Consider the following 14,167-nt stretch of genomic DNA (forward strand, 5'->3'; position numbering starts at 1 on the left):
AAATACATAATAAACGATGGTAAGTAAAGGAAAGAAAATACAAGTATAGCTTTAATTTCTGTGAGGCCTGTTGAATCATTGTGTATTTTTCCCTCTTCAAAACCAGCTCACAATAATTTGTAAATCATCTTTTCATCATTGAAAAGAACTTCAGATTTCCCCCCTCCAGCTATTATGTGGTTGAACTTTAGGGAAAAAACCCTTTGTATATTAAGCATTATTTTTAAGTGAATATCTACCCTAAAATTTTCTAAAACTTCCATTACATTCGGATTAATTTTGCTTCTCCTTTATTTCTGTGAAAATATATTTGCTTCTCTATCCTGAAATATATAGTGTTGTTCATAGCTGTTTAAATAATACTCAAAATTAAGAAAATATGCATCTTTGTATTGAATTATTCCATAGTGAGGATGCATCCTGAGGATGAGTATACATTTCCTTTCAAGGTAAAGTCAAAATAACTGTATTACCAGCAAAGCTTCTAATGTAGCAATTAGTGGATAGAGAAAGGTACAGATTTGTGAACAAATACGATGAGAGAAATCTTAGTAAATTAAGTATTACAACATTTCAAAACACTGTTTTTCTGCTATCATGTACAATGTGACTTAGTATTTTAATCATAGTCAAACATTTTAGGCACTACAGAAACTATCAGAATACTTTGTGTAGTATACCCTCTCCAAAAATGTCTGTAAATCTGTAACATAATGTTCCGTGTCACAGAAAATGTAGAGTTTTAGGCCAGCATGACTCCAATGAAGCCAAAGTCAAAATAACTTATAATGGAGGAATTAGGTCTGACTTTTACTATAGTTTCAAACAATAATTCATTTTCTCTACTAACTCACTTCCCATTCATTAATTACATTACAGATTAAAACAATCAGTAGGGAAAAAAATCCCATCCAGCATAAATTTTACTTTGTTTCCATTTCTTATTTCAGCCTATAACTTTAGATATAATTAGTTATATTAAAGCTCTGAAGAATAAGGCTGCCATTAACAGTGATTTAGCAAATGCTTTCGAATTTTAGCCTTACACTACATAATTATACTTACATGAAATATAATTAATGAGGAAAACGTCTCAGATGTGTGGGCTAGGAAGGCAAATATAACTATCCTTTATTGTGCCTTCAAGGTTAGAATTATTATAGCACTTATAATTTTATTATAATTACCCATAATGAGACTCCACATGCGTGATACAGTCTACATGCTTTTGACATTAGAAGTTTTCAAAATGCCTCATTAAGTATTTTAGTCTATATTTATGTGGTTTTCCTTCACCCCCCATTTTTGGTGGCCATCTATTTCATGTAAAAGCGTACAAACTTATTTAAAAAATGCTACCATTAAAGATCATAAAATAATTACAATGAATAGATATTAAGATGTCACAGCTGTATAACCTATTCCTTTTATGTACTCCCATGCTGAATTGTTTTATGACCTATCATAAACCTATTAAACTACTGGTAATAAAGGATTGTAATTAGTGATAAAACCTTGTTGCTTACTGAGCCAAGACAGTCATCCTTACTTTGGATTTTATTGAAAGTAATCAAGATGAAACCTTCAGCAATGTCAAATAACACCTTCAGAGAAGAAGGTTGCATTTTGGTAGAAATTTCCAATGTTTAAGCTTTTCCTGTAGTTTACCTGCACTGTATTTTGCAGACTGAGCTTGATTAACTCTGTTCCCCTCCACCCTTTTCCCCGTGAACTTGCACAGAAAAATGAGAAATGTAGGATAAATGAAGCCAAATAAGCTTGGGACACAGTTTGACTTCAGTGGCTTTCCATTTTGCCATTGTATTACGCATGTAGAATGCTGTCCACAACCTGTTTCTTGGCAGGATTCAACAAGGGCTAAAGAAAAGTAGAAATCCTTAGAAGTGAGCTCTGACTGAAACAGAGAATCTAGTTAAGGGAAAAAAGCATGCAAGGCGCTGAACAAAATGTGTGACCTTTTCAGTTATCAAATCAAATTAACTTTTTTCCTAGTCATACTGGGCTGAATGCAAACATAGCTTCCAAAGGCACAAAAGCCACTGCTTTAATCTGCACAGTATCATCAAGCCCCTCTCAACATTTGTGTGTTGGCCTTCTAGAATGCATTAATTTTGCCAGTGTGCTCAGATGGTTGGTTCTTGATGTATCCTGGTGAAAGCTGACATTTTCACTTCCCTTAATGTAAATTTTCTGTAGCTTAACCTCAAAATTCCGGGTGGAGTAATTTTCTCAGAATCTAAGAAAATGTCTTTTACCATTTTGGCATGGAAACAGTATATGGATGAGACTGGCTGAAGGGAAAATATAAAGCCAGAGATTAAACTCAGAAATCTGTATTCCTGTCTCCACGGCATAGCTACAGTATCCTGCACATTTTGAAAACTGGAAAGGAGGGGGGAGGGGAAGAAATCAAACAATATTCACTTTGTCTTTATAGCACTATATTTCACTCTGCAGTAAACTGTAAAGACAGAGCTCTAAGCACCGAACAATTAACCCTCCACTAATTCCCCTTCTATCCTACCAAATAAAGAATACATCAAAGACAGAAGAACAGGTATCTTCTCTCCCATTCTTCTCAACATGGATTTATTTGTCCTAACTGGACTTTTAAACCTATTGTCCCTGGCTTTTCACAGCACTGAATTGAGCAATAGGGAAACTATAGTAACCAATAATCTGTTTCACTTCAATGGAAACTATGTATCTTGGTGGATAACAAAGCCTGGGATAAACACTAAAAACCTCTGACAGGGTTTGGAGGGGGAGAGTACGGCGTCTCGACTGTCAGGTCACGTTTTAGCCAGCCTTCACCTATAGGCAACAATTATTAGGGTATTCCTCATTTGTTCTTCACTAAGCAAATTCTTCAAAGGTGCTTAATGGTTACCTCACCTCCATTAAAATTCACAGTATTCTCTGCAATTAATTCAGCCATATGCAGAGGTGTGTGCATGCTAATCGCTTTTAGTCACATATACATTAAGATTATCTCCACCAGGCTCCTTTTGAAGGGATGCCTCCTCAAGGAAAGCTGGTAAAACTTTGTATAGTGATATTTGTAGTCGAGTGAACACAATACATCTCTCCTTAATTCCCATAAAGATTTTTAAATCTCCCATTTCAAAGGGAGCAGGGGAAAAGTGTATTTGGTATTCCCCATGCAATTATAAATCGGAATTAAAACAAGTCCAATATCCACTTAGATATCAATACGAGCAAATAATTTTGCATCACCCAAGATCTACGTGAAATCGAGTGCACCGAAAGCTGATCACTTTTGCAAGTAAATCAAAAAGGCTCTTCCTCTATTTTATTTTTTTATCTTAAATGTATCCAGAGTTTTATAACTAAATACAAAAGCACTAGCAGTTGGTCATGCTTTAAGCTACTAGAAGAAAGTTAAGCTTCCACGTTGGCTAGCCGAGATATCAGCTCTAAGCTGACAAGTAATTAAACCAGCATATCTATAACAACTGTCATCTCTTATTTCTGTGCAACTTGGATGTAAACCAAAGGCACGAAAGCCAAAAAAAGACTTCACATTACTGGGCAACTGCTGAGCATCTCCTGCTGAACAGTTTAGCAGACCTGGGCATTTAGAGGATTGTAGCAGAGATCAAAAGGGTCAGAGATCCCTTTACCAATTAACAGCAGGGAGAAGAACATCAAATAAGGTGTAAATTTTAGCTCTGCAGTTTTGAGTAAGCCAAGCATGAAATGCATTCTAATACTCTTGAGTAGCTGCAGCTTTGAGCCATCAGTGATGTCACTGGTGCACTAAAGGAAGCTTAATCGCACTTAGAGTGGCATGTAGCAATCCCGCTCAGCTAGGTGCTAAAGCCTGCTGCTTCTTGTCTCTTTTGATAACACATGGGAATTGCTAGCCCCGACGTGGCTGGCGAGAACAGAAAACACTCCACAAGAAAAGGAGGCTTTCTTTGGGGGTCTTACGCTTTTACCGCTCCCGATCTTAAAGAGATAGCGACACTGTTTATTTTCTCCCCTTAATTGTTTCAAATAAAGAAGGAAATAATTAATAAGGCCCAGTGTAAGTAATCAGCCTTTGGGGGCTCGAAGCGCTGCTTAATCCAACTTTATGCAAATCACCGTGGGGGGAAAGCTGTTCCTATAGACATCGCTCTTTCTTCTCTTTCTTCTCTCTCCAGCCACCCCCTCCCACCCCGCCTTTTAAGTATGACAAAAGAATGCCACTGAGCCTCTTTATGCATCCCCTTGACCGGTACATACTGGCCAGAATATGCAATGTGACAGGATGGCGCTGGGAAGCGCCGGGAGCTGCTGGGAGCAGAGGGAGCCGCTCCTTTTCCGCTCCTTTTCCAGGGGGAGCTGTCCTGCTCCTCTGCCTGGGGAGCCTCCCGGCCCAGCTGCCGCAGAGGATGTGCAGCAATGGCACCTGTGAAGGTGGAACAGGCAACGCTACCAGCGAGAGCAGCAGCAGCGACAAAAGAGATGCAACGGGCCCACTGCTCTGGCAAAATAGCACTCTAGCACTTTAAGGCTGAGCTAAAGGTCAGAATCAAATAAGTTTAACCTATTTTTAAAGTGGCTTTATGTGTGGGTATTTATTGTTGCCCAATGTCATGCCTGCTTTCTCGCAGAGAAGTGCATGAAACAGAGTTTAAACAGAAAAAGGCTTTTCTCTTTTATTTTTTTTTTTTTTTTTACTGTTTGTAAATTAAAATTATGTCAATAATAATTCGAAGCACAATCCTTAAAGAAATAAATGTGAATATTATGTTATGCTTTTGTTTATTTCAGCTAACAAAAGATTACCATGGGGACAATTACAAATTCATGATATGGGTACATTCACAGAATACATTAATGGTCCCGCTTCAGTGAGAAAATACAGTTGTGATGTTTAAAATGTGTTAAGAAGAATTCCCACAACTTAAATGTGCACTTTCATTTTACAGATCTCAACTACAATAAGTTCAAATCAGGAATGCTCCATCTCTAACAGACTTCAATTAAATATATTTCACATGAATTTAACTATTCTGTTCAGAAACTCATCCCAGAGCATCAAATACTCCTTTTTACATATCTAAGTATTCATAATTGCATATACCTAATTTATTTAGGAAAAGTCAGTAAAATCCCCTTCCTGCTTTGGCTTCAAGAGTGCAAGTACTTGGTTTTCTAAACATTATGAATAAAACTAGATCTGAAAGACGTCATATCCACAACAAAGAGAAGCTAGTGACCAGCTCAAATACACTGTCTTTTGAACAACAAGTCAGTGCAGACAGAAGTAAATGACAGTTAATTACAAATTACATTCTGGTTGGGGCTGTGAAGGCCTCCTGGCTTGAATAATAATCAGGCCCTGGGGCACTCACCTGCCTGCAAAGGAACATACAGAGACACAGGCTGGGGTGCTATACAAGTTTCAAAACAAGCTGCTAAACACAAAAGCTTATTGGATTACAGAGATTTAGGCAAAAGCATTCAGATCTCTGGCAGCAACTCTAATAGTAGGTTGAAGGAATTTCTAAAGGATGAATTGCCATTTACTGTAAATTTCTGAATACTCCTCCCGATTTTGGGGAAAGAAAATAAGATCTCTTCTTTTCCAACATTAAAAAAGTTATCCTGCTGCAAGTGCCCTTCACAAAATATGGAAGGAGAAAGTGTCTGCTATGAATTAGAGATCTAATCTCTTTCCAAATTAGAGAAATTACACATACTGTTTACATTCTTTCTTTCAGATTCTTGCCATTCAACCAGTACCATATATGTTCTAAATGTAGCCTATATAAATGCAAATGAATCAGAAAAAAAGCGTTACTCATTGTGGAAGAAATACTATTATGCAGCATCTTTGACTGTTAAAATTTGTGTTGTTTACTGATGTCTGTTGCACTTTTTAACCATTGATTTTAATCCCATATATTTTAAAATATGACAATGTCTACATTAATTAATGTCAGTATTAGTGCAGTGTAAAACCTTGGCTTTTGTAATTCACTAAAGCAATTTCTATTCATTTAGTTGAGCTAAGTGCTTATTGTTAAAGACAAAAGGCTCAACAGTTTGACATTGAGCTCATTATGTATGTTTAAAACATTCTGCAATTCAAGGCCACACCACATGCAATAAAAAAGAAGCCAGTGGGTTCAGGGATTAAAATTCAGACCACACAGTTCTCTTCAATAACTTTCCATTTAAATCTGATTCAAACTTCAAAACAAAGCTATTTAGATGTATCAGCATACGTGGGTGTGTAAGTATGGGAGAGTATATATCTTTTGGGCTCTTGATATGCATACACAAACTTTCAGTTGTTCTGTTTTTCTTTAAATCAGCTGCCATGTAGATTCTGTAAAAGATTTTCTTGTTGGTAGGTGAATGTGATCATGTGTTTTTGGAAGAATTTCTGGATTTCAAAGAGAAATAATTTAGTGATTTTTTTTGCTGTGATTATTTGCAAAGACAATGTATAAGGACAACAGACTATGTTTATGCTCTGTATGGCATGTACACGTACATCCACTGTAATGAAAACATAAATGACATGTAAAGTAAAATGGGTTGGAAATCATGCTATATATTTCAGATAAAGTGCATAGAATGCAAAAAAGCTTGATAATAAAAAAATATGCTTGTAATTAAAAGAATATCTGCATGACCTTCTTCCAAATCTCTTCCAATCTCTTCCAAATCTCTTCTATTCCAAGTAACAAGACAGTGACTATGATTTCCTTCTCCAAGCACAATTTCTCCAGTAGAACTTTTGACTTCAGGACTAGAATATAAGAAAAAATTAGGCTGAATTACCATCCTGCCACAAAAAACCTTATAATATTCCATATGGGATGGAAGTGGTGCTCCTGTGGTATGGAAAACCTAGCAAGACTCTTTCACATTTGTCTGCCAAACACATTTGCCTGTTTGTGGATCAACTGTATTTCTTACAAAACCTAAGCAAAGAGTAAACTCAAGTGTTAGTACCACCTCCAGGCTTGTGGGGACAGGGTGGAAAAGGCATTATGGAGCAAAACTTTGTGCCAGGAAAGGCTGTGAGAATAACTATGAACTCACATGGAATTCTCTGACAGTAATTTTCCAGGAAAATAAATGTTGTGCTCAACACTCCTCTTCTGCAGCTGATATTTCAGGACTCCTGTCCAAGCTGTACTTACTGCCTGTACCCCAGGTTTCACAGAATGATCTGCAAGAAAGATGGCAGAGCAGCATCAGGCACTACATGCAGAAGAGTGTGTGACTAGCTCACAGCCAAGCACCAATTGGGCCCCTATTGAATTTTTTATTTGTGCTGCATACCTCTTGCTAAGCTCCCCTACAAACATTTCCAAAGTCCTGCCATTTTCCAATACTTTATCCTCTTCCAGTGCTACTACAAGGATAGCTGTGTCTCCTCACACAGAGAAGAATCAGGAAGTGATGCTATCAATTCAAACTCTGATAAATCATGAGGAAGAATGAGTTCAGAGAAGCATTCATTGTCCCTCTTAAAATATTTTATTTTCAGGATCAGAAAAAAATCAAGTGATGCAAAATATTTGATACACATCTGTCTATTCTGAAAGTAATTTTCAAAGGAATTTGTCTCGGATGATCCAAAGCTACTATGTACAATTTAAAATAGTCTTCTTCACCTTTGATTTTAAGGATGTTTGTGTGAGCTACAGTTTTAAAGCCAGAGGGAAAAATAGCATCACTCAACCAGAGTAAAGAAAAGGGGCCACCTTATCGGCAACAGAGTGATTTTGACTGTACTGACAATGACATGAGTAATCCATCATGTCATCGGCCCGGTGACGGATGTACCCTGCACCTCATCTCTGTATGTGTGCAGGGAGGACTATGTAGCAAGCCAGGAGGCAAGTAACACTTAACCCCTGCAAGCTTCATGTCCCTGCTGTGCTTCAGACAACCTCTGTCATGTATGAAAAGCCCAAAGAATGACAGTAAATCTATACAGACCAGCACAATCTACCATCGTGACAATTACACACCACCATAGCCTTATAACACTATTAAACTGTATCATCACAGACTTGTAAGACAAGGCCTGCATTATGTGCTTTGTTGAGCTACTTAAAAGGTCTTTGGAAATGCGCCGAGTATACCTTTTGTCTTCATTCCCTTAACAAAAGGATATAGTTCATAAATACTAATTCCATATAGGAGGATGATTAATTATTTTGGCCCAGCAGAAATTGCACATTATTCCAGAAAATGACTTTAGTAGTAGACAATATTAAAAGGGAGTAACAAAAGTTAAATATTCTTAAAAATATTTTCTAAGATTTTTTTTTCTTAATTGACAATAGTTTTAACAGAAAATCATAGATGCTTTCTAGTTTAAGGTGTAACCTACTTCCTTCAAATTTTTAATTTGTATTGTCACTTCTGAAAAAAAAAAATATGTACCTTAAAAACTTTGACATCCAGTTTATTCAGCTCTGAAATATGACAACTACTTCTGCCACCACAGCTGCTGTTCTACAGTATTTTCATAGCTAAGGTATAACACTGAAATGTCCCAGGATGGCAACCTCATAGGTTAATACAAATGTGCTAACCCACAGTTCTCCATATATGTGCATACACACACACACATATACACATATTAATATACAAACACATACATATATATTCTGGAACTGTAATGTGCCATGAAGATACCATCCAAAATTTTCATTCATATTAGGAAAGACAATACTGAATATCTTCTTTAAAAACAGATTCAATGGCTACATATCCTGAGTCTTCAAAAATGGGCTTTTAGCTTTTATTATCTCCCCTCTTCTCTTTCTGTTAATACAAGCTTCTCCTGGGTTAAAAAAAAAGGGAAAATAACTGGTTGAATAGTAACATCGTTTGTTCATGTATATGCAAAAAAAGATCTTTTCACACCTTGATGAAATTAACATAAATTTAAATACTAATGAATTGGTAGAGACTAGTGAAGAATACCAAGGACCATATTCAAACTGAGTTATATCCTTATAAAACAGATCTATTTTCTAGGGACATGTGACATGAGTGTTATATGCCTTTATTGCACAATCTGCATAATTCACAGTCCAAAACAATTTGCAGCTGGATAAAGGGAATTGACTCTTTACTAGTGGAACATTACATCTAAAGGATATTCTTTTACTTCTTGGCTGAAATTACCATGTACTGTTGGAAGCCAAAAATCCATAGTCAAAACACACAAGGAAATGTGTGTTTGGAGCTATTCAGCATTTTGTCACTGAGGAAAGCACGGTACAAACATACACAAGGCAGAGGGGGAGTGGAATGTAAGATGAAGAACCACTGCATCTTTCAGTAATTCCAAGAAGTTGCTAAGAGAAGGACAACAGACATCAGGAGTAGTTTGTCTTCTCTGTTCCCTTCTGGCCTCATACAATGTATGCATGAAGCAGCACAACAGGAGCCAGTGCAAAACAAATATGCATAGTGGCAGAGTCAGTGTGCACATCTAAACAATTGCTATGCCCAATACTGAGGAATTTCCACACTGTTAGTGCTTTTCAACTCATCTGCTTACTGTGTGCATGTTGGTTCTGTTGGTGTCAGTCACAACCTTCAAAGCCAAAGTTTGTCTATATTTGCTCTTCCTTCCTGAATGGATCAAATCGCACTCTTTTTTTGTTGTTTGATGACTTTCTTCCTCAGACAACCATTCCTTTATCTTCTTCTTTTGCTAGGGCTTGAGAACAGTGGAGACTCGATGGCAGGATACTCCACATCGACCAAAATCAGTTGACAGATTTCAGTAGGCATAAAGTAAATGGTGTGCTTACCTTTGGCTGAGGGGTAAGAAAGCTCTCGAGTTTTATGCCTGCAGATGCAGCAGTTGGTTCAGCACTGCCTTCCTTCCACAATATTTTTTCCCATTCTACAGCCATGTATCATACACATGATCTGAAATTAATTAGTCCTAGAGAAAAATAAGACCGGAAATGAGAAGAAATCCTCCTACACTGTTCAGAACAAAATGACAATATATTAAATCACTCTTTATAAAAACACAAGAGTCTCGAGCAAAGTTATAAAGTTTCATTCAAATCAGGAATGTCCTTGGTAGGAAAAGACTAGCCTTTAAAAAACCTGTTTATTGCTGAAATCGAGTTTTCTCAATTTTTTAAATGTTTACATATTATTTTCTCCTAGTGAAAACTCAGACAGATAAAATATAAGCAACATAATTTAAAAAATTGTAGAATTTTCCCTTTGAACATATATAGGAAATTCCCTTTCCTATTACGTAGGAAAAATTTGAAATACGTCACTTAGTCTGTCATCCATTGATCTCCCTCCTGCTAGCCAAAAATAGCATTTTTGTTTCTTTATTCCCAGTAAAATTATGTGAATGTAGTACTATTTCAGAAAATACTTTTTCTGTCATCTGGTGCAAGTCATATCATCCTCAGAAGAAAACATCCTATATGTATTTTCTTTGTTTTTATGGTATTGCCATCCACAATGGGGAACAACAGATCTATGAGGAGTATGTACTGGTCCAACAGGTGAGTTTGTATGAAACAGGTGTGGCTTGCTGTACAAAGGAATTTATCCTCCACAAATTACAAATTACTACTTAATTCAGTTCTTTTTGTGCAGGAGTCAATCATTTGTTCCCTGTGTCAGGATGCAGCACAGCCCAGGGAGTCAGGGGCAGCCAGGGCTGTCACTGCCCTACGGATTCGGTACCCCCATGGGGACAAGTATGGTACAGCCAATGAATCTTTCTGAAGAGGTGAGTACCCGTGAGCAGAGCTGATGGATTTGCTTAGAAAACCTCTTACTAATGCCAAGCAAAACATTCAGTTTTACTTTCTCAACTAGTTGAAGAGTCTGTGATCAGAAAAGTTCCCACTAGAGCACATAATGATTTATTTAAAACAAACAAACAAAAAGTACAACCCTTTCTACTTGAAACAGAATATCCAACTTTGTACTAACACCTTGTATACACTGATAGCAGTGCTGTTGTGCAAAATTTAAAATGAAAGCAAGATATAGTAATAAATGTTGGACAGTACATCACTGACTAAAAACTACATGGAGATCATTTGGGCTGCTTGAAATCCAATGTTCCCTAAAGTGATTAAGGCTACATCATCTACCTGCAAGTTTTATAACATGTTACCTACATGTAAACAGAAACCTATTTTACACAGGTGGACTACAGCCTTTTGAAATTTACATTTTAAAATTATCAAAATATACTAGAAATATACTAGATTATATATACAGAAATATACTAGAATATTAAATATACTAGAAATATACTAAAGCCCATATGCTTGAAAACAAAGACCCCAAAACAGATCCTGAATATGCCATTTTTGAGTTTCTCAGCATCAGAAAGGCTTACCAAGGTTATTTGGTCATTACCAAATGTTCACCATTGTGTTCACCAAAAAACACCAGGATCAAAAGGCTATGAAAATCAGCCCATAACTTTCTCAGCCCAAAGGAGAATTCATCTGCCATAGGTAAATCCTAATCCCCCACAAATCTGATAAGTAGGCGGTTTGAGATGTAATCACATCTCAGTTTAAGATGAGATCTGGCAATCTCTGAAGTTCTAGTCTCAGACACAAAAAACATACAGAAGCTTCAAGATTCCTCTAAAGCACATAACAAATGTATGAGCATATATATACAAGTCAAAAAGAATGAATTTTTTTCTACATTTTTACAGCAATGCTATTATATTTTAAAAATTGCCCTAATTTGAATACTCTTGGGATTCCTGTCAGCCTTGGCTGGATAGTGGGTAAAAGGCAAAATTTAAACTCCATAAATTATAGCTGCAAGTAAGAAAATTACTCTTACTTATTTATTTCAGTAAATTCCTTAAACAATGTAGAGTAAAAAAATGTGTCTTTAACAGGAAACTTACCAGTATGTCTATTTAAAGGTTTGAGAATTTTTTTTGGTTGCAGGAGCCATTCCTGGGGGCGGCACAGCCACGACAGCAGTTCTGCTGAAGAACCCAATACACAAAAGGTATTTCAGAACAGGTGACATGCATCAGCAGACATTGTGTTCTAGCTTTATCTACATGGGGTTAAGAAGTTTCTGTCCTCAGCTGCTCACCATTTCTCCCCTCCTTAGGGGTAATGCCCTCACACATTTGGAGGCATAAGATCGCTAATACTGTTAGTGTTAATAATAGTTACTCCCTAACTTGTTATCTGGATGATAATATTTAGTCTTCCCAATCACACTTAGCTTTCCAGTGTCCTAACATTGGCTTGACAGAAAGATTTATTAGAAAACAGACCAAAAAAAAAGCTGTAAAATTCAGATACAGCTTAGCTAAAAATGAAGCACGGGATTTGGAGGTGAAAGAAATTGCACCTTTGCCAATCCATAGAGGGGTCAGGCTCTGAAAGTGTATTATCACATGTATTATCGCTAGTCACTCTGTGTATTTGGTGCTATGGACAACTCAAAATGTTCTACTTTTTTTTTTTTTTTTTTTTTTTATCTGTTAAAGGCAGGACAGACATAACCTTTCTGCACATTCTTAAACCCCAAATCTGAGTTCTTTCAGATTTAATGTAGTGTAAAGGAATGGCATCGTAGCTGACTGAAAAACCAAGGTGCCCTGACTTACTCAGACTGACTGACATATTTTTTGTTTGCTTAGCAAGTAGATTTACTTTTTGCCACATATAAGAGAATGCAGAGGAAGAGAAATTTTGTTAAACTACCTAACCATAAGCAAAAAGTTGGGCATTTAGTGTGCAATTTTTGGTTTAGTTTTTAACATTTTGTTGCAAAAAAATACCTTTCAATTGCTTATGGGGTAATTTTAAATAGGATTATAAGTTTTTCTTAAGCAGTTCTTGATACACAATTGCACTTATTAGAAGAAAAGGATGAGAAATTCTGCATGACCTTGGATTCAGGTGCATAAAAAGCCTACATGACTCAATACCTCTACTGCAGGGTGACACATGCAATCTAATTCAAAGCTTCAAGCTTCACAATGCCAAGAAGCCCTGTAAGTACTTGCAGGCTAGAGAAATATATAGGTTACTTGGCCACAGACCTTTATGCACAGGTTCAAAGGACTGAAGCGTGGTTCTAATTGTTCATTTTGAGAAAGCATTGTATTACTTTTCTTGTCAAGGAAACAAGAAAAATGAAGAATTCAGTGCCTCAGAATAAGAAAACCAGAGCTGTTGAGAGAATATAGTGACAAAATGTTCTATAGAGTAGAAATGGAGCATTTTAAATGTGCTTCATTCCTTATATAACATATGGTGGGAGCAGAGGTGGCTAGGAGAGATTGATGTGTATGTGCACACTCTTGAGTTACTCCAGAATAGAGTGAATCAATGCAACACATATTGATTCAAGAGATTAGCAGTTAAAAGACAGTTTCACATTAGAGAGCTCTGAAGTTGTCACTGTTACCATATCACCACTTTAACATCCCAGAAACTATTTCTTCTGGTAGTGCTGGTAGTCTTCAGAACAACATACATAGATATTCTACGTTTAATACAACCAGGGTGTCTGAAAGAGCTACTGAAATAAAATTCTAAATTAAATTTTGAATAATTTAGTCGTTTTGAATAATGACTTTCAAAATAAAGTTCAGTGGCAATGTATTTGAAGAACTAATGTACATTCTAGAAATAAGATGGTGGGGAAACCTTCAGAAATGTTTTCCTTTCCAGTGATAAAATAAAGCCATCTACTCTTATGCAATTGTTAAAGACTGCAAATTTTTTTTTATAATCTCTTCACTGTATTAATTTTTTATTCCTCTAGTTAGGGTTTGTAAGGCCTTAAACCATTTCCTTCCCTCTTCTATCATTCAGACAGGAGAAATAGAAGAATTAGATCAGTGTTTTACTTAAAGTTTTCTCTTGGATAAACGGACTCCTAAAAATGCATTAGCCATGGAATCAACAAAATATTAACATTATGTGTATGAGCATCCCTGTGTGGATCAAAGATCATACATTCAGATGGTCAAAACAGTGAGTGTGCATCATAAACCAGAATTGCTTTGAATGTTTTGGGGAATAGATATCAATTTTTATAATACCAATATTATAGATCTGTTATTTTATAATATACGTGAAGCAAAGGCCAATTGAATGACCAGAAA

The 14,167-nt window shown here is 36.3% G+C and overlaps 1 long non-coding RNA gene across 1 annotated transcript; it reads right to left on the reverse strand.

Annotated features, from left to right (window-relative positions):
• Nucleotides 1–4,777: 4,777 nt before the first annotated feature.
• On the reverse strand, nucleotides 4,778–12,182 carry LOC111925318 (uncharacterized). Its single transcript, XR_015288777.1, has 4 exons — nucleotides 11,939–12,182; nucleotides 9,831–9,967; nucleotides 7,090–7,219; nucleotides 4,778–6,793 (listed from the first exon to the last, which is right to left on the reverse strand). It is a non-coding gene; the product is annotated as an uncharacterized LOC111925318 (long non-coding RNA).
• Nucleotides 12,183–14,167: the final 1,985 nt, after the last annotated feature.

This window comes from Cyanistes caeruleus, chromosome 1 (genome assembly GCF_971803275.1).
Source record: "Cyanistes caeruleus chromosome 1, bCyaCae1.hap1.1, whole genome shotgun sequence".
Taxonomy (NCBI): Eukaryota; Metazoa; Chordata; class Aves; order Passeriformes; family Paridae; genus Cyanistes; species Cyanistes caeruleus.